The 21,443-nt window shown below is 41.9% G+C and overlaps 1 protein-coding gene across 1 annotated transcript in view; it reads left to right on the top strand.

The window, feature by feature from the left end:
• Positions 1 to 21,443, top strand: part of GLG1 (golgi glycoprotein 1) — a 167,676-nt gene that overhangs the window by 1,353 nt on the left and 144,880 nt on the right. The gene's annotated exons all lie outside the window — the stretch shown is intronic.

Here is a 21,443-nt window from a genome sequence, read left to right as displayed (position 1 = left end):
TCCTGAAGAGTTATTTTTGGGGCCAGGGGAAGGGGCCTCCTCATCATAGAATATTAATTTGCTACAGTGATATGATCTATCTTCTATCTATCTATATATATAAATTTGTTAGGGGCATCCAACAAGGAAACAAAACTCAAAAACCCCCCAACGAAACTTAACCAAAATTCCCATGCCCATAACACAACCCACAAGGTACAAACATATCTACTCAAAATGAGAAACAACACAACAACACACTCACAAAACGGCAAAACAACAAAACTCAAAAATCCCCCAACGAAACTTAACCAAAATCCCCGTGCCCATAACACAACCCACAAGGTACAAACATATCTACTCAAAATGAAAAACAACACAACAACACACTCACAAAACGGCAAAACAACAAAACTCAAAAATCCCCCAACGAAACTTAACCAAAATTCCCATGCCCATAACACAACCCACAAGGTACAAACATATCTACTCAAAATGAAAAACAACACAACACACTCACAAAACGGCAAAACAACAAAACTCAAAAATCCCCCAACGAAACTTAACTAAAATCCCCGTGCCCATAACACAACCCACAAGGTACAAACATATCTACTCAAAATGAAAAACAACACAGCAACACACTCACAAAACGGCAAAAGAACAAAACTCAAAAATCCCCCAACGAAACTTAACCAAAATTCCCATGCTCCATCACTCCCCCCGCCGCCGCACACACACACGCAACCCCACGCTCCATCACTCCCCCACCCCAATCTTACCTCCTTTTACTTCACGCCACCTCCAAACCCCACCCCGCCCCTTCCCGCCCTGTCAAAATCTAGGAAAGACAGGAAGGAAGGAAAGAAGGAAGAAAGAGAAAGGGAGGTAAAGAAAAAGGGGGAAGGAAGGAAAGTTAGAGGAAGAAGAAAAGGAAAGAAAAGGAAAGATGGAAGGAAAGAAAAGAGAGACAGCAGAAGAGAAAGAAAAAGGGGGAAGGAAGGAAAGAGATAGAGAAAGAAGAGGAGAAGGAAAGATGGGGAGGAAGGAAGGAAGGAGGGAAGGAGGGAGGGAGGGAAAGAAGGAGAGAAAGAGGGAAGATTGGCCACAGCAACACGTGGCGGGTAAAGGTTGTTATTTCTATTATTATTATTATGCTATTGTTCCTATGAGACCCTTTTAGGGGGAATGGGAGAGGTGTCAGGTCCCAGAGGCAATGCATTGCATTATTGTTATTGTTATGATGGTGGTGAAATAAAAGGAAATAAAAAGTGAAAGAAGGAAGCAAACAGGGAGGGAAGAAAGGCAAAGGAAGAAAGGGGGAGGGAATGAAGGAAAGAGAGAAGGATGAAACCAAGTAGTGAAAGAAGGAAAGAAAGAAAGAGGTAGAGAAGGAAGAAAGGAGAGAAAGGGGGAGGAAAAGGGGGAAGGAATAGGTAGGGACCTCTCTTTCATAATAGTCCAGATATCTACCTCAACTTTGATAAGTTTTACTATAGGCCACAGCAACGCGTGGCAGGGCACAGCTAGTCTTATCTATATAAATAAGAATGTAATGTTCGTTTGTGGGATTAGCAGAACTCAAAAACCACTGGGCAAATTGACACCAAATTTGGACACAAGACACCTAACAACCCAATGTATGTCCTTCACTCAAAAAAAATTGATTTTGTCATTTGGGAGTTGTAGTTGCTGGGATTTATAGTTCACCTAAAATCAAAGAGCATTCTGAACCCCACCAATGATGGAATTGAACCAAATGTGGCATAAAGGACTCCCATGACCAACAGAAAACACTAGAAGGGTTTGGAGGGCATTGACCTGCCTACCTGCATGACCGCATCTCCGTTTACAAACCCGCACACTCCCTCGATCATCTGGAGAGGCCTTGCTCACAGTCCCACCTGCATCGCAGGCGCGTTTTTGTGGGGACAAGAGACAGGGCCTTCTCTGTGGTAGCCCCAAGGACGTCAGACAAGTCTCAACATTGGCTGACTCCTGGCTTCAAGTCCCAAATGCACCTTGCTAGAGATTCAGGATTATCTGCACATTGCACCTACCTCCAAATACCTCTACATATTACCTGTCAAGTTCAGCACTTTTAAAATTTTGTCCATTACATTTGGCCTGGCCTTTGGTTTTAATTGCGTCACAGTGTCATTGTTTTACTGTTTTATTGTTTTCTTGATATTTTATTATTTGTATTGTCGAAGGCTTTCATGGCCGAAATCCATGGGTTGTTATAGGTTTTTCCAGGCTATATGGCCATGTTCTGAGGCAATTTTTCTCCTGATGTTTCGCCTGCATCTATGGCAAGCATCCTCAGAGGTAATGAGGTAATTGAGACCTCATTACCTCTGAGGATGCTTGCCATAGATGTAGGCGAAACATCAGGAGAAAAATTGCCTCAGAACATGGCCATATAGCCCGGAAAAACCTATAACAACCCATTTTATTATTTGCTTATGAGTTTATTGTGTATTGTATGTTGTTGTTTGTTGGCGGCCTTGGCCTTTGTAAGCCGCATCGAGTCCTTCGGGAAATTTTGCAGGATATAAATAAAGATAATAATAATAATAATAATAATAATAATAATAATAATTGACCTTGAGTTTGGGAGTTGTAGTTCACGTACATCCAGAGAGCACTGTGGACTCAAACAATGATGTATCTGGACCAAACTTGGCACAAGCACTCAATACAGTCAAATATGAACACAGATGGAGTTTGGGGGGAAATAGACCTTGACATTTGGGAGTTGTAGTCACTGGGATTCACAGTTCACCTACAATCAAAGAGCATTCTGAACCCCACGAATGACAGAATTCGGGGCAAACTTCCCATACAGAACCTCCCTGACCATCAGAAAATACTTAAGGACATCCAATCCAATTCCCTTCATCAGGGCAAGAAAACGTAAGCAAAGTCCTCCTGACAAAGACCCATCCAGCCATAGATTAGATAGATAGATAGATAGATATTATTCACACACACGCATATATAGTATCATAGATTTGAAAGAGACCCCTGAAGAAGGACAATTATATGTTCCAAAGGGGGCAAACCAGACACTCTCCACATCAACACTGAGAAAGAAATGGCAAGAAATACAGTTTACCCACAAGCAGAAATAAATTATATATATTAGAAACCAACACTTTCTCATTACTTTATTTTCCAGATTAACAGACCGGGCCACAGCAACGCGTGGCAGGGGACAGCTAGTGTGGATATATGTGGTTTTGTACATGCATTGTAATTTATTTATTTATTTTTGGCCTTTTAAGTCTTTTCCACACTGTTCAGTGTTTTCATAAGTGATGGTCACTCATTGGCCTGATAGGTCTATTGCTTCCAAATCTGGTGTCCAGTCGTCAAGTGGTGTTTGAGTTATGTTACTCCCACAAAAGAACATTGCATTTATATTTATATAGACCAGGGGTCCTCAAACTTTGTAAACAGAGGGCCAGTTCACAGTCCCTCAAATTGTTGGAGGGCCGGATTATAATTTGAAAAAAACATGAATGAATTCCTATGCACACTGCGCATATCTTATTTGTAGTGTTTTTAAGTCCAAAAAACTGTGCCGGCAGGACTGAAGACAGACAGGTCACAGGTTCAAATCCGGGGAGAGGCGGATGAGCTCCCTCTATCAGCTCCAGCTCCTCATGTGGGGACATGAGAGAAGCCTCCCACAAAGATGATAAAACATCAAAAATCATCCGGGTGTCCCCTGGGCAACGTCCTTGCAGACGGCCAATTCTCTCACAACAGGATGCTCCTGACACGACAAAAAAAAAAAAAGTCCAAAAAACACTTTAAATCAATACAACAATTAAAATGAAGAACAGTTTAAACAAATATAAGCTTATTAGTATTTCAGTGGGAAGTGTGGGCCTGCTTTTGGCTGATGAGATAAGGTTGTTGTTGTTGTTGTTGTTGTTGTGTGCTTTCAAGTCATTTCAGACTTAGGTTGACCCTGAGTGAGGGCTGGGTAAATGACCTTGGAGGGCCCTATCCGGCCCCCGGGCCTTAGTTTGAGGACCCTGATATAGATAATGTAATATACGCATCTTAATAGGCAATATAACACTTCATATAAATATATGTGTGCATATATACAGTAGAGTCTTGCTTATCCAGGCTTTGCTCATCCAGCATTCTGAAAACGTGGTTGTTCCAGTGTGCCTTCCCAGAATAAGGAAACTCCCAGCAATATGTCCCTAAATGCACTTTGTGATCTAGGATTGTCTGCATGCCCTATTCCTCTCCGAAAATTCCTATCCTATTTATATTTCACGTGGTCATGCTCAGCATTATTTGAAAATTTTAATTATTACATTTGGCCCAGCCATAGGTTTTTAAATGTGGTTGTGTTATTGTTAATGTTTACTGCTTATTTTCTGTTTATGAGTTTTACTTTATTGTTTTGTATTACTATTGTTATTGTTTTTACTGATATATTGTGGGCTTGGCCTCATGTAAGCCGCACCGAGTCCCTTGGAGAGATGGTAGTTTTATTATTTATTATTATCCAGCGCAGTCCACCTGTCACCCAGATCAATAGCTGTTTCAATACATTGCAGTATTTTGGTGCTAAATTCATAAATTCAGTAATTACTACAAAACATTACCATGTGTTGAACTGCCTTTTCTGTCGATTTGTTGTAAAACATGATGTTTTGGTGCTTAATTTATAAAATCATAACATAATTTTGACATTGAATAGGCTTTTCCTTGATTCCTCCTTATTATCCAACATTTTCGATTATCCGACGTTCTGTTCTGTTTATGTTGGATAAGCAAGAATCTACTGTATATGTGTGTGTGTGTGTGTGTTTAATACACTATATACATCTTCATATATAATATAGTATACAACAAGAAGTGAGAAGAATCTTCCCCTTGGAAGGGAAATCCATTCCTAGAAGAGTTATTCTCATGGGGGAAAGGGGTCTTCACTGAAGCTTTCTCCCCATTATATAATATTTATGTGATATAGTTATATAATATATTATATACATCTTCATATATGATATACAATATGTATAATAGTTTAAATTATAATATAATGTGTAATATATATTCATATTGTGACACTTTGAGAAACTCCTGAATAGAGGCATAGACAGCAAAACAAACCCCACAGGGGTGTTAATTCTTCCCCATGCTGTCCCTGATGTGACTTCTATACAAATTCAGCTTAAGAACAAACCTACAGAACCTATCTTGAAAATTTCACATCACATTTTGTTTCTGTTAAGGCTTCAGTGGAGACCCCTTTTCCCCATGGTAATAACTCTTTCAGGAGGGAATTTCCCTTCCTTCCGAGGGGAAGATTTTATCATATCAGAAGCAAACTCAAGGGTACTGTTGTAATGTTGTTTTTTTAAAAAAAACACAGAGTTTAATAACTTGGCGTTATACTAAATGTTCTTTGACCAGTAGCTGGCCACTCGAAGTGCCTCTGGCGTTGCTGTAAGAAGGTTTTCCATTGTGCATGTGGCAGGGCTCAGGCTGCATTGTAGTAAGTGGTCTGTGCTCTGCTCTTCTCTGCACTCGCATGTTGTGGACTCCACTTTGTAGCCTCATTTCTTAAGATTGGCTCTGCATCTCATGGTGCCAGAGCGCAATCTGTTCAGTGCCTTCCAAGTCGCCTAGTCTTCTGTGTGCCCAGGGGGGAGTCTCTCATTTGGTATCAGCCATTGGTTGAGGTTCTGGGTTTTAGCCTGCTACTTTTGGACTCTTGTTTGTAGCTCTGTAGTTGGCATGCTGGCTGCTATCCGAACAGGGGATGGGAAACTTCTTGATGTCTCATCCCCATTCTTAACCTGGAGTCATGTAAGTCGGATGTTTGCAACTCGATTGGCATTCAGAAACCTTTTTCCTGTTGCCGAATTAGGACTCTACCATTGATGAAAAGCGGTTGGGACTCACAGTTTAAGAAGCAGTGCTTTAGGTGCCCCTTTAGTTAGGTGCAAAGGCATGGGCTGTCATGTGTGCCCAGTTTTCCTGTCCGAACGGATTCTCCCCTATCAACCATCAAGGTTGCTAAGATCTTCTGGAGGGGCCCTGCTCTTGGTCCCACCACCTTCGCAATCACGTCTGGTGAGGACGAGGGACAGGGCCTTCTCGGTGGTGGCCCCTTGGCTTTGGAACTCTCTCACAATGGAGATTAGATCTGCCCCTTCCCTCCTGACTTTCAGAAAGCTGGTAAAATCTTGGCTCTGGAACATCATTCTCAGAATGATGATCGAGTCAATAACTACTGACCACACTGACGGATGGTGATGAATTTGTGATTTACCTTGATGACTTGGCTTTATGTAATTATTTAATCTGTATTTTAATGTATTTTAATGTATTAACGTATTATGATATTAATATGTTTTAGCTTATTTGTGTATGAATTTCCTGTTGTTAACCAGCCTGAGTCCCTCTTCGGAGGTAGAGAAGACCAGGTTATAAAAGCGCTAAACAAACAAACAAACAAACAAAGAACCAACCTCTTTTACACATGATATTCCAAGCTAACTGCTGTGTTTTCGAATTCTAGTTGGGATTGGCAATAGGATCCAAACAAAAATGTTATCTGCCCAAAGAAGTAACTTTTTTGAATCAGAGCGAATGGGGTGTCTGGTCTGCTTCTTTCTAGAATTCTCATAATTATGTTTTTCCCCTGTTGTGCCAAATTCTGAATCTTTAGAAAGTCTACAATTGTACAGGAACCGTTCCCTTCTCTTTCATTGTTTATTTATTTTGCACTGCTGCATCCTCTTCTCTTGTGATGTTCAAACTTTTGCTCTAAGTCTTATGCTCCCAAGCTCTGATCTTCCAGGTATTGTGTACTCCCTAATCATTTTACAAAGCAGCTGAGACTTCTGGAAGTTGAAGTCCTAAACACATTGAATGCTTGAGTTTGGGAATCTGTGCTCTAAGTAACCATTCAAATCCTTGGAAGCTTTAGTTATGTTCTAGAGCAATTTCTTTCAATCTCTCTGATTAGGGCGGATAATGAGATGGTATGTATTTCCTTGCCTGGATTACTAGAACGGACCATTGATATCTGCTGGGTTTTGGTCAGATACCAAAATCCATGATATACAACAGTGTAATGATATGGTGCCTCTTCTGTAAAATAGCCAAGTCAAGGCTTGTTTTTGGAGTTTTCTTTGTTGAATATCTGTAAGCTGTGGATAGTTGAATCCAGAGTTACAGAATTGGTGGATATTTATGGCTGGGTGTATTATATTTGGCTATGTATCAGCAGGCAATGGCTGGTGGGCCATCACAGGTCAAGGGGCCACCACTTTGCTTAATGCAGTCCTAGTGCAAGTAACACAATCTCTCGTGTTTCTCTGTTTCTTGTGACCTGACATGAATGGGAGATGGATCCCAGAATGGGAACCTGCTGTTGAAAATGTGGCTGTAAGGTTTCTCAAATAGTATATGAAGAGTTTGATGGAATCTGAAGGTTTACACTCTTTTGGAGTTACAAATATTGTTACTAACTACATGGCACTTCCGTAGGTTTGGGATTTTGGTTTGGTTTGTTAGGAAAGGGGCAGGCCTACTAGACTCTGCAGCTATTGTGGTTTGAGCCTTGGATTGCGACTCTAATCCCCATTTGGTAACACTTCCTCAGGCAGTAAGAAGCCACATCTTGAAACTGCTAGGCCATTAAATGCTCATCAAGGGTGGCCAGTTGAAACATTCATACCTACCTCAAACAGACAAGTATTCTTTCTCCCACCCTGGACATTATTTCACAGATATATAAATCCCATTTTCCTAGTTTCCAACAGACCTCACAACCTCTGAGGATGCCTGCCATAGATACAGGCAAAATGTCAGGACAGAATGCTTCTGGAACATTGCCATACTGCCCAAAAACTTAAAACAACCCAGTGTTGTTATAGTGTTCGGTCCCTTGATTCAGTAAGAGTTGGCTTCATGCTGTTGAGTAGTTCCTATGCTTTTGTGACTCATCTTTTTGCAAGACTGCAATTCAAGATATGTATTGTATTTGAGTTGTCTGTCGGCTAACCCATGAATTTCATCGGGCTGTCTTAGGCAAGCAATCCACAATGCTGGTTTTGCTGGTTCTTTCCTCTGAAATATAGCCTACGGCATCTAGTATTAATTGGCAGTCTCCAATCAAGGTACTAACCAGATTTGACCCAGCTTAGCTTCCAAGATCAGACAGGATCTAAATGCCTTTAGCATATTTAAGTCTGGGATGCAAGAGAACTTACAGAAATTAAAGCAACTATAGGTCAAAGCAGGTACAGAGGCAGGAGTTGAAATTAAGCTTAGAATCATGCAGCTATCCAGTTGTTGCAAGTATTTTAATTGCATATTTTGACAGGTGCAGCTTCATAGTTTCACATTTGGCAAAATAACTCTCTTATATATAAATATAAAAAAATAAAATTGGTGTTGGTTAGATTGGTGGTTCCCAACCAATGGTCCATGGACCACCAGTGGTCTGCAAAAATTAAAATTATGGTCTGCGGCCTCACTGTTATTACACCATTGCAATGCCCCATGGACCACGTCCTCTTCCTTGTGGCCATGCGCTCATGGTGAGGAGGCGAGAGCAAGAAGTCAGGGATAGTTTCTTGGGTGTGCTTTTTGTATTTTTTTCAACCTCAGGCTTCTCCCACCTTCTTTTTCTTTTTTTACATGAGCATTAACAAAATCCACAGATTTTTTTTTCTTGGTGTCTTCGTTTTTAGGCCTTTTCCTGGGGTTATTTGGGGTGCTAATTGAGAAAATTGTATTGGATAGACCACATCATCTCTAGATTATTAAATATTGTTTTTTGTGGGCAAGCAGGTGGTGACTACTGGATGGCATATGTTATGTATCAGGAACTAGAGCTGATGTGGTCTATCCAATGCAATTTTGTATTGTCTTTTTCTTTAAAAAATTTTTTATTGGTTTATGGTGCATACAGAAAACAAAACCAACACCAAAGAAAAACCAAAATAAGTAAAAAATAAAAAAGAAAGAGAAAAAAACAGAAAAAAAGATATACAAAAGAGTATGCAAGTTTACAGAATGGTATACAGTCAGTGCTCATTAAACATATAAAAAAATCAACTTTGACTGTACAGTTATAATACATTAACATTTATTGTCCCTCTAACCCCACACCCGTGAACCCAACTCCCGTGACCTCTGACACCACTCCGTATGGATCACATAACTAACCCACAACTACCCACGTGTCTTCTTTCACTGAATCCCCTTTATGGCGATCTTCAAATCTACTTTTGTCTTCTTTTCAAGATATCCAATTGCCAACCGCCATTTTTTAACAAATTCTTCATTATTTCCACCTCTGCTGCTATTTGTCAGTTTGACCATTTGGATATAATCTACTAATTCATCTCTCCAATCCTTAATAATTAATTCTTTTTCCCCCTTCCACAATTTAGCTATTATTAGTCTCACAGCAACAAAACAATATTGACAAATTTCTTCGTCTCCTGTGCTAATACGCCTCCTAAATATTCCTAATAAGCACATTTCTGGGTTTTTCTTGATTTTTTTGCTCATCATTTTGTTTGTTTCTTTCATCACGTTTTTCCAGAATTCTTTAACTATGTTACAGGTCCACCATATGTGGAAAAAAGATCCCTTCACCTTCTTGCATCTCCAGCTAGCCCCTTGTCCTGTTTTCTCTATTTTACCTAGTAACTCTGGAGTTATATAAGTTCTGTAAAACATTTTAAACATATTTTCTCTAATTGAGCTGGCCAATTTTGTATTGTCGAAGGCTTTCATGGCCGAAATCACTGGGTTGTTGTAGGTTTTTTTGGGCTATATGGCCATGTTCTAGAGGCATTATCTCCTGACATTTCGCCTGCATGTATGGCAAGCAACCTCAGAGGTAGTGGGGTCAATTTTCTTGAATCCACACCTCAAATAACCAAACTGAATTTAAAGTTGACCAAAAATGGATTTGTAACTCTTTTGGGACTAATGTTGGAGAGTGGTTCCTGGTCAAGTGATCCCTGGTCAAAAGGGGTTGGGAAGCACTGGGTTAGAGGGTATTGATTCTAATTCAGTGTTTCTCAACCTTTCTGATGCAGCGACTCCTTAATACAGTTCCTCATGTTGTGGTGACCCTCAACCATAACATTATTTTCCTTGTTACTTCATAACTGTAATTTTGCTACTGTTATGAATCATAATGTAAATATCTGATGTGCAAGATGTACTTTCATTCACTGGATTAACTTTTACGCCCACATTTGAATACTGGTGGGATTTGGGTGGCTTGATTTTGTCATTTGGAAGTTGTAATTGCTGGGATTTATAGTTCACCTACAATTAAAGAGCATTCTGAACTCCACCAACGATGGAGTTGAACCAGATTTGGCACACAGAACTTCCATGACCAACTGGAAATACTGGAAGGATTTGGTGGGCATTGACCTTGAGTTTGGGAGTAGTAGTTCAACTACATCCAGAGAGCACTGTGGATTCAAACAATGATGGATTGGCCCAAATACTCAATATGCCCAAATGTGGACACTGGTGGAGTTTGGAGGAAATAGATCTTGATATTTGGGAATTGTACTTGCTGGGATTTATAGTACACTTACAATAATAGAGGATTCTGAACTCCACCAACGATAGAATTAGGCCAAACTTCCCACACAGAACCCCCATGACCAACAGGAAATAGTGTGTTTTCCCATGGTCTTTGGTGACCCCTCTGACACCGTTCTTGCGACCCCCCCCAGGGGTCCTGACCCCCAGGTTGAGTAACACTGTTCTAGTGAATGTATTCACTAGAACAGTGAATCCGGGGAGAGGCGGATGAGCTCCCTCTATCAGCTCCAGCTCCTCATGCGGGGACATGAGAGAAGCCTCCCACAAGGATGATAAAACATCAAATCATCCGGGCGTCCCCTGGGCAACGTCCTTGCAGACGACCAATTCTCTCACAACAGGAGCGACTTGCAGTTTCTCAGGTTGCTCCTGACACGACCAAAAAAAAGTGAATGTATTAGGATGCTTTGCTGTTATGAAGTTGTAGAAATGAAGGTTTTTCCAGGAGCATCTTGAAATGCAAGGATTTGAACGCATGTAGCAAGTGCCCTCATGCTTGGTTGCTTTTTCCTCTCAAACGAATCAGCCTTGTCAGTTCTAGTCCAGCAGAAGTGGACAGCTTGATCCCATAATTCCGTCTTGGCAGTCACTCCTTGTGGCAGGTGAGAATCCTCTTCATGGGTACATGGAGCACAATCGCTGTAGATCGTGTACTTTGTTTTATTCTTTCACACTGTGCCACAAACTATTAATGTGAGCATGTTGTGTATAGGGAAAGTAGTAATTCTTGTGGGCTTTCATGGGTTCATTTTGGTAGCTGCAGTGGGAAGAGTAATTTGCACTGGGAGAGCCACTGTCTTATTATATCTGAAATGAAAAACCGTTTGACAGTGATACAGACCGCCTCAGAGAATGGGGGATGCACCTTCTTTAAGATCTTTCAACAGAGATTAGAGGTCTATTTGGGGGAGTGCTTTCCTTATCTGTTCCTACCTGGCAGGGCTTTGGACTAGCCGACCCTTCCTTTCAACATTTTCCCCAACTTTTATGATTCTATAAAATAATGTGCTGAATTTTACATATTTTAACTTCTGTGTTTTACATATTTTAACATTCCACTGTTGACATTGCCCTAGAATGATTGACAACATTTGTCCAACTTTAGGTTAGTTAATATGATAGGAATTCAGAATCCTGGAATGTAGGCTGAAAGTTCGTTCTAGAGTGAATTAATGTTTACAAGTGTTGCTGCCTGTGAACCCAAACGTTTGGTTCTGTGATAATAATAATTAATAATAATAATAATAATAATATAATTATTATTTCTATTCATTTATTATTTATTTATTTAAAATATTTATATTCTGCCCTTCTCTCCCCAGAGGGGACTCAGGGCGGAGCACAGCATATACACGGCAAACATTCAATACTGAGACACAAATTCACATACATAAACATTAAAAAACATTTATCAAAATATTAAAATACACAATTTAAAACTGTCCTAGTCATCCGTGTCAAATCAATTGGCCTGGTAATCTTTCCTATTGCCTCTTTCTTGCCCTGTCCCGAAAACTTGGTCCCACAGCCATCCTTCTAAAGGACAGGAGGGAGGGGGCTGACCTGATCTCACCAGCAAGGGAGTTCCATAGCGAGGAAGCAATCACCGAGAAGGCCCTGTCTCTCTTCCCCACCAATCGTGCCTGTGACAATGGCAGGACGGAAAGCAGGGCCTCCCCGGAGGATCTTAATCTCTGTGATGGTTCATAGGGGGAGATGCGTTCGGACAGGTAATTTGGGCCAGAGCCGTTTAGGGCTTTATAGGCCAAAACCAGCACTTTGAATTGTGCCCGGTAGCAAACTGGCAGCCAGTGGAGCTGGCGTAACATGGGAGTTGTATGCTCCCTGTTTGCCCCAGTTATTAACCTGGCTGCCTCTCGTTGGACTATTTGAAGCTTCCGAGCAGTCTTCAAAGGCAGCCCCACGTAGAGTGCGTTGCAGTAGTCTATCCTAGATGTAACGAGAGTGTGAACCACTGTGGCCAAGTCTGACTTCCCAAGATGTATACCGCTCTATGTCCCCGAGGGGGACTCAGAGCGGTTTCCAAGCAACATCACCGAAGCATAGAAAGTAAACAGCATAACATAAAATTCACAAAACAACATAAGCATAAAATTATCACAACAATACATGCGCATTAAAAATAATCCTGGCTATTTAGAGCAATTAAAAAGCCAAGCTAAGGCTATTGCAAACTCTAAAAATGAGGGGCTGGGGATTAAGTACAGTGCTATAACAGGCTAACGGCAATAGCAGGTACGGGTCTGTGGCTGCTCATTTCCAGGGCCTATTAGAGGGATGACCGGGGTAATAGGTAAGAGTGCAAGGGCATATTCAATACTGTTTGGGTTGGACTAGAACTGGTCATTCTCAAAGGCTTGTTGAAACCACCAGGTCTTCAAGCTCTTACGAAAGGAGGAGAGGGATGGGGCCTGTCTTATTTCGCTTGGAAGCATGTTCCAGAAGTGAGGGGCCACGACCGAGAATTTTTTAAAAAAACACAACAAAAAAACACAGATTTTGCAAACTTGGTAGTTGGTTAAATGTCCTTTGACCAGTATCTGGCCACTTGGAGTGCCTCTGGTGTTGCCGCAAGAAGGTCCTCCCTTGTGCATGTGGCAGGGCTCAGGGTGCATCGCAGCAGGTGGTCAGTGGTTTGCTCTTCTCCACACTCGCATGTCGTGGATTCCACTCTGTAGCCCCATTTCTTAAGATTGGCTCTACATTTCATGGTGCCAGAGAGCAATCTGTTCAGTGCCTTCCAAGTCTTCTGTGTGCCCAGGGGGAGTCTCTCATCTGCTATCACCCACTGATTGAGGTGCTGGGTTTGGGCCTGCCACTTTTGGACTCTCGCTTGCTGAGGTGTTCCAGCGAGTGTCTCTGTAGATCTAAGAAAGCTATGTCTTGATTTAAGTCGTTGGCGTGCTGGCTGATACCCAAACAGGGGATGAGCTGGAGATGTCTCTGCCTTGGTCCTTTCACTATTGGCTGCTACTTCCCGGGGGATGTCAGGTGGTGCAATACCGGCTAGACAGTGTAATTTCTCCAGTGGTGTAGGGCGCAGACACCCCGTGATAATGCGGCATGTCTCATTAAGAGCCACATCCACTGTTTTAGCGTGGTGAGATGTGTTCCACACTGGGCATGCATACTCAGCAGCAGAGTAGCACAGCGCAAGGGCAGATGTCTTCACTGTGTCTAGTTGTGATCCCCAGGTTGTGACAGTCAGCTTTCGTATGATGTTGTTTCTAGCGCCCACTTTTTGCTTGATATTCAGGCAGTGCTTCTTGTAGGTAAAAGCACGGTCCAGGGTGACTCCCAGGTATTTGGGTGTGTTGCAGTGCTCCAGTGGGATTCCTTCCCAGGTAATCCCTGGGCAACGTCTTTGTAGACGGCTGATTCTCTCGCCTCAGAAGCAACCTGAAGTATATACGGTAACAAATTGCTTGAGGTCTGTTTGTATTTTACTTTCACAAAGGAGGAGAATTTGGGAGGATTTACATTGGGCAACCTAAAAAAAATGAACCCAGGCTCAAAAAAGCATCTGAATGCCAGTAGATCATTTCCAGCAGAGGATTTTGTATGCAGAATTTGTTCTGCCCTTGTTAATACTTCCTCAGGAGTGCAGTTGAACTCTTCCACCCAAGTGAGGAAAGGGCAGCCATTCTTGCTGCATGGCTTATGAACCATGGCTTATCTAAAGGTAGAGGAAAGGAAATACCGAACCTTCAGCTATTTCCAAACAGGCAAGACTTTCTTTCTGAAGCAACTAGCTATGTGGGTCTTAAACACTCTGCTCAGCATTCTCAGATGACTTGTGACCTTTTGCATATTTACTCAGAAGACAGACTTCCTTTTGTCTTGGGATTTGAGAAACAAAGGTGGTCACAGGAGTTTTCCTGTTTCATTTGATTCTTATTTGTCGGGATTTTATTTCCAGATACATCTTGCAGAAGCTTCTGAGTTCTGCGAATACACACACTGGCGTGGTTTCTGTTTCTTTTCCTTCTGTTGCTTCAGTATAATCTTGGAAGTGGCTCGCAGGGGAAAAGTGCATGGGCCATTCTCCCCACCCTTTGTGAGTTAACAGAAATAGAAAGGCCAATATTCTGATGAAACTTCCTGAAAACCATGTCGAAACTTGCCAATATCTTTACGGTAAGGATGGGCAACCGCACAGGATCCAGTTTCCACTATGATGTCCTCATGGCCTGCATGCCTTTCCATAGTCTGCTAAAATAACTGTTTCACCTGTATCTCTGGCTGTGTAATTTGGAAGATCATCATAATCATTTAATAACTTATTAATCGCCCTCCATCCGAGAATGCTCTAGGCGATTTACAGCTAAATTACAAAAGATAAAATACATACATACAAAAATTAAAAATCAACAGAGATCGAATGCTCTAGTACAGTGGTTCTCAACCTGGGGGTCGGGACCGCTGGAGGGGTCACGAAGGGGTGTCAGGGGGTCAGCAAAGACCATCAGAAAACACAGTATTTTCTGTTGGTCGTGGGGGTCTCTGTGTGGGAAGTTTGGCCCAATTCTATCATTGTTGGGGTTCAGAACGCTCCTTGATTGTAGGTGAACTATAAATCCCAGCAAGTACAATTCCCAAATCTCAAGGTCTATTTTCCCAAAACCCCATGAGTGTTCACATTTGGGCATAGGGAATATCCGTGCCAAGTTTGGTCCAGATCCATCATTGTTGGAGTCTAGAGTGCTCTCTGGATATAGGCGAACTTCAACTCCCAAACTCAAGGTCAATTCCCACCAAACCCTTCCAGAATTTTCTGTTGGTCATGGGAGTTCTGTGTGCCAATTTTGGTTCAATTCCATTGTTGGTGGGGTTCAGAATGCTCTTTGTTTCCAGGCTAACTATAAATCCCAGCAACTACAACTCCCAAATGGCAAAATCAATCCCCCCGCCAACCCCATCAGTATTCAGATTTGGGCATACTGGGTATTTGTGCCAAATTTGCTCCAGTGAATGAAAATATGTCCTGCAGATCATTATTTACATGGCGATTCATAATGTTAGGGTTATGGTTGGGGGTCACCACAACATGAGGAACTATATTAAGGGGTCACGGCATTAGGAAGGTTGAGAACCACTGCTCTAGTAAAAAGCAGGGTCTTAAGTGCGAGAGTAAAAGGCCTGAGTTACGCATGGCTCTCATGTAGGGCGGCAAGGAATCCCACAAGGCAGGGGCAGAAATGGAAAAAGCCCATCTGCGTCTGGTCCTTTCCAAGTGCACTTCTCTAGGACCCGGTCTATGGAGTAAGTCACGTTGGGCTGGTCGTTGCGACCTCCGATGATGGGAGAAGGAGAGGCGGTCCCTAATGTACGATGGACCCTGGCCATAAAGAGTTTTAAAGGTCAGAACTAGCATCTTATACAGGCCACGGCACTCAGTTGGAAGCCAATGTAAATGTTGCAGCACTGGTGTTCTATGGCATTTCATGGGCGTTCTTGTGAGTAACCTGGCTGCTGCATTCTGAACAATACGAAGCTTTCGGGTTGTAGACATCGGAAGGCCAACATACAGGGCGTTGCAATAGTCCAGCCTAGACGTGACCGTGGCATGGATGACAGTTACCAGAGCCTCGTCAGATAGGTAGGGTGCCAGTTGCCTCGCTTGTCATAGATGGAACAGCCAGATCTTCAAGTTCTTTCTGAAGACTGCCAATGTAGGGGCCTGTCTAAGATCTTTGGGGAGAGTGTTCCAGAGACTGGGGGGCCACCACGGAAAAGGCCCTGTCTCGTGTCCCCACCAAACGTGCCGGCGGGATCACGAGCAGGGCCTCTCCAGATGAGCATAGTGAACGCGTGGGTTCGTAGACGGAGATGCGGTCACGCAGGGAGGCTGGTCCCAAACCGTTCAGGGCTTTGTAGGTAAGCACCTGCACCTTAAATTGGGCTCGGAAGATAAACGGCAGCCAGTGGAGCTCCTTGAACAGGAGGGTTGACCTCTCTCTGTATGGTGCGCCAGTTAACATCCTGGCCGCTGCTCTTTGATTATAGGTGAACTATAAATCCCAGCAACTACAACTCCCAAATGTCAAAATCATAATTTTTGGGTGATGGTCACTCCTTGTGTAGTGAGATGTTTTGTTGCCAAATTTGGTGTGATTTCATTTGTTGGTCCTTTTGTTTTTAAGGTACTCATTATGCACAGCGCATGCATATATATATATATATATATATATATATATATATATATAGTATATATTATATTATATTATATTATATTATATATATATATCCCGCAAAACAGCGAGTCTGCTGTAAGTGAACCGCGAAGTAGCGAGGGAACACTGTAGTTATAATTGAAAAACACCACTGATCATGAGATCAGTGCTAAAGGTTTGGTTCTAGTCTGTTATCTAGTGCTGTATTTTACGATTAAAAATTTGATTAAAATCTATTATCAATGTCTTTATAATGTCCTTGTTTTTGTTTTCACTTGTTCCTTCAAGAACTGCATGTTTTAGTTTTATTCTCATTGGTGTGTTAGTAAAAATTTGTCAAATAATTGACTGGTTATTTTGCAAAATTGAATGTAAGAGTTGTGTGTGTTTGTGCTCTCCCCCCCCCCCCCCCCTTAGTGTGTAAAAACAAATGTTTTTCAAAAAAGTGGGATTTTTTTGGAGGGAAAATTGAATTTGTATTAACAACCCACTGTTGTAAAGAGTTCTCATTTTGCTGCAGCGCATAACATCCACCAGGAAAGCTAGAGGGAGGGGTTTGAAAATTGGGATGTGCATTAGATTACATTCATGTAAATACTATAGGTTGATGCTGCTAAACTTTACAGGAACAACGTCAGAGAAAGGAGTAGTAGGAGCAAGCTGCAGCGATGGAGGCAGAAGGATCCATAGTTGTCTGCTGCAGTGTGTGTGCAGTGTTCATCTTCTTGCCAGAGAACATAACCAACTGCATTCTCAGCAAGTGCAATTGGTCCCTTTCATGAATGAGAAGGTCCATGCACTACAGCTATGTATTGAATCCCTCCCTGGAGAGAACACAGGGTGATATGATCCTTCAGAACTAATAGGAAGGAACTGTTCTTAATTATTTTTCACTTACCACTGTGCTTTAAATGCATTACAATCAGTACTTTTATCCCCGTGTTTCAGTGGGAGGTGGATTCGCTTAAAGACCAGAAGTGAGGTGCAAACAAAAGGATTCTCAGTCATAGCCTAAGCTCTTGGGGTGCATTTACACTGTCGATATATAATGCAGTTTGACACCAGTTTAACTGCCATTTCTCAGTGCTGTGGGAAACTGGGAATTGTAGTTTGGTGAGGCATCAGCATTCTTTGGCACGGAAGGCTTAAAACTTGCAACTAGCCCTTAATTGCCCATGCTTGTCTATTTAAGGGCATCCTTAAGATCTATTTTAAACGCATTCCACTGATTTCTTATATCTGTTCTTTTTTGTGTGTACTTGAATGCCCAAGGAACTAATATTCCAGGTACATTGTTTTATCCTTCTTGGGCTCCCCTCACATATTTTCTATTCCTACCTCACCCAGGGTTTTATTATTTTATCTCGTCCATTTGGCCTGCCCATCCTGTTCGATTTTATATTGTGTTAATTTGCTTTATAATTTTATTTTGCTACTGTAATTTTTTTCTGATGTAATTTTTGTTCTCTGCTTTCTGTATTTTATTGTGTTGTATTGTATTTTTGGGCTTGGCCTCATGTTAGCTGCCCCGAGTCCCCATTAGGGAGATGGTGGAAGGGTATAAATAGAGATTATTATTATTATTATTATTATTATTATTATTATTATTAACACAACAAGATGAGTCCACAGCAGACACTCTGCTGGCTGTTGAGTTGGATCACACATCGGACACTTCCTAAGTGTCTAGGACTGTGTGATGTATCAGCAAATAATGCTTGCAGATCCCAGTAAGGTGGCCTTCTGCAACTGGCAGATGGTAATTTTGTCAGCGCCGATTGTGTTTAAGTGCAAGCCAAGGTCTTTAGACACTGCACCCAGTGTGCCAATCACCACTGGAACCACCTTTACTGGTTTGTGCCAGAGTCTTTGCTGTTCAATCTTTAAATCCTCCTATTGTGTCAGCTTTTCCAGTTGTTTCTCTGCAATCCTGCTGTCACCTGGGATTGCGACATCGACGATCCATGCTTGGTTTTTTAACACGATTGTGAAGTCAGGAATGTTGTGCTCCAGAACTCTGTCTGTCTGAATCTGGAAGTCCCAGAGGAGTTTTTTCTGTAACTTTTTCCGGCTTGTGATCCCACCAGTTCTTTGTCGCAGGCAGATGGTGTTTGTGGCACAAGTTCCAATGAATAATCTGAGCAACGGCATTGTGCCTCTGCTTGTAGTCTGTCTGCGCAATCTTCTTGCAGCAGCTGAGGATGGGATCTATTGTTTCATCTGGTTTTATTATTTTATCTCGTCCATTTGGCCTGCCCATCCTGTTCAATTTTATATTGTGCTAATTTGTTTTATTATTTTATTTTGCTACTGTAATTATTTTCTGATGTAATTTTTGTTCTCTGCTTTCTGTATTTCATTGTGTTGTATTGTATTTTTGGGCTTGGCCTCATGTTAGCCGCCCCGAGTCCCCATTGGGGAGATAGTGGCGGGGTATAAATAGAGATGATGATGATGATGATGATGATTACGATTACATTGCATCTGTGAATGTGATATTTATTTACAGCTTTTATATTACACCCTTCTCACCCTGCAGGGGACTCAGGGCGGATTACAGTGTACACATATATGGCAAACATTCAATGCCAATTTTTGACATACAAACATATACAGACATACACAGAGGCTATTTAACTTTTTTTTCTGGCCGCTAGGGGAGCTGTCGCTTTCATCGTCCATCTGCGATGCTGATGAAGCACTTCTGCATTCCCCGCATGCTTCCCTGCTGGAATGCTTTGCTGGAGTCTTCTTTATGGCCTCATAAATCAGTTAATTTAGCCTCCCCACACTTTTAGGTGGTACCTAATTTTCCTACTTGACAGATGCAACTGTCTTTCGGGTTGCAAAGGTCGACAACAGGCTACACACAATTGGTTGGAAACCCACTCCAACCCGGGCTGGCTTCGAACTCATTACCTTTTGGTCAGAGTGATCTTAATGCAGCTGACACTCAGCCAGCCGCGCCACAATCCCGGTGATAGAGATTTAAAAAATTACCTGGGGTGGATGGCTCTCCCAACTCCTTTTGTGGGTAGGAAGGAAAAAATGTGATCAGCTAAAAAAGCATCTGTGTGCCGGAATGTAATGATACCTTCTTCTCACTCTCTTGATATGATTCTACTTGCATAGGCATAATGAGCGCACATTTCAGGCATTTCGTGGCGTTTGTATTCATATGCAAAAGGTTCCAGCAAAGATCTGGTGGTCCTTTTACCTTTGTTGGAAGGAGACAAGGGCATTTCGCATAGTTAGGCAGATTACCAGCTGCAGTGAGAATCAGCTTATCCAGGCAGAGTTGCTTGTTTTGCCGCACAACTTTTGTTTCCCTGATTACTGCTCTTCAGGGAATTTTCTTCTGCCTCTAATTTTTGCTTTTTCTATTCCTCGTAGTTCTTCGGTCTAATCTTCCTCCATTTAGAGTTTATCTAGAGAGGGAAGTCAGTCTCTTGTGCCGCTCTGCTAGGCTTGGACAGAGACTTGTAATGCGTTCATCTGTTCACTTATCCAAGCCTTCCCCACCCAGTGACTGTTAAGCTTCCATAAGATCTTCTCTCTGTTGGAAGCTTAAGAATATGAATACCGCAAAATGCCTGATTATTCCCATGCAAGTAGAATCACATCAAGCGCCTGAGATACAAATCTGCCATTACATTCCATTGCACGCAATAATATCCTCTTTTTCTTCCTTCCCACAAAAGAAGTTATGAAACTGCTTCTCCCAGATGCCTTTCAAAGAATTATGGCACCTTTTCAGGTAATGCACAGCAGGTCACAAGAACTTCACTGTGTTTCTGCATTTATTTATTTACTTACAGTATTTGTATTCCACTTTTCTCACCCCGAGGGGGACTCAAAGCGGACACACAAGTCATGGCAAAAATTCAGTGCCAGTACAATTACAATTATACACTACAGTTAGACATAAATTAAATTTAAAAATACATCCATGAGCAATAAAACAATCATTAAAACAATAAAAGAGTCTCGTCCGTCGAATCGTTTCTCAACCTGGGGGTCGGGACCCCTGAGGGGGTCGTGAGGGGTGTCAAAGGGGTCGCCAAAGACCATCAGCAAACATAGTATTTTCTGTTGGTCATTGGGATTCTGTGTGGGAAGTTTGACCCAATTCTATTGTTGGTTGAGTACAGAATGCTCTTTGATTGTAGGTGAACTATAAATCCCAACAATTACAACTCCCAAATGTCAAGGTCTATTCCCCAGTCTCCACCAGTGTTCATGTTCGAGCATATTGAGTATTCGTGCCAAGTTTGGTCCAGATCCATCATTGCATATGAATCCACAGCACTCCTCTGGATGTAGGTGAACTACAACTCCCAAACTCAAGGTCAATGCCCACAAAACCCTTCCAGTGTTTTCTGTTGGTCACGGGAGTTCTGTGTGCCAAGTTCGGTTTAAATTCATCGCTGGTGGAGTTCAGAATGCTCTTTGATTATAGGTGAACTATAAATCCCAATAACTACAACCCCACTAGCATTCACATTTGGGTATATTGGCTATTTGTGCTCAATTTAGTCCAGTTAATGAAAATCCATCCTGCATATCGGATATTTACATTATGATTTATGACTAGTAAAATGGCAAGTATCAAGTAGCAACAAAAATAATATTATGGTTGGGGGT

This window comes from Anolis sagrei, chromosome 8 (genome assembly GCF_037176765.1).
Source record: "Anolis sagrei isolate rAnoSag1 chromosome 8, rAnoSag1.mat, whole genome shotgun sequence".
Lineage (NCBI taxonomy): Eukaryota > Metazoa > Chordata > Lepidosauria > Squamata > Dactyloidae > Anolis > Anolis sagrei.
Note: the sequence above shows the minus strand (reverse complement) of the source record. Positions and strands in the feature narration are given on the sequence as shown.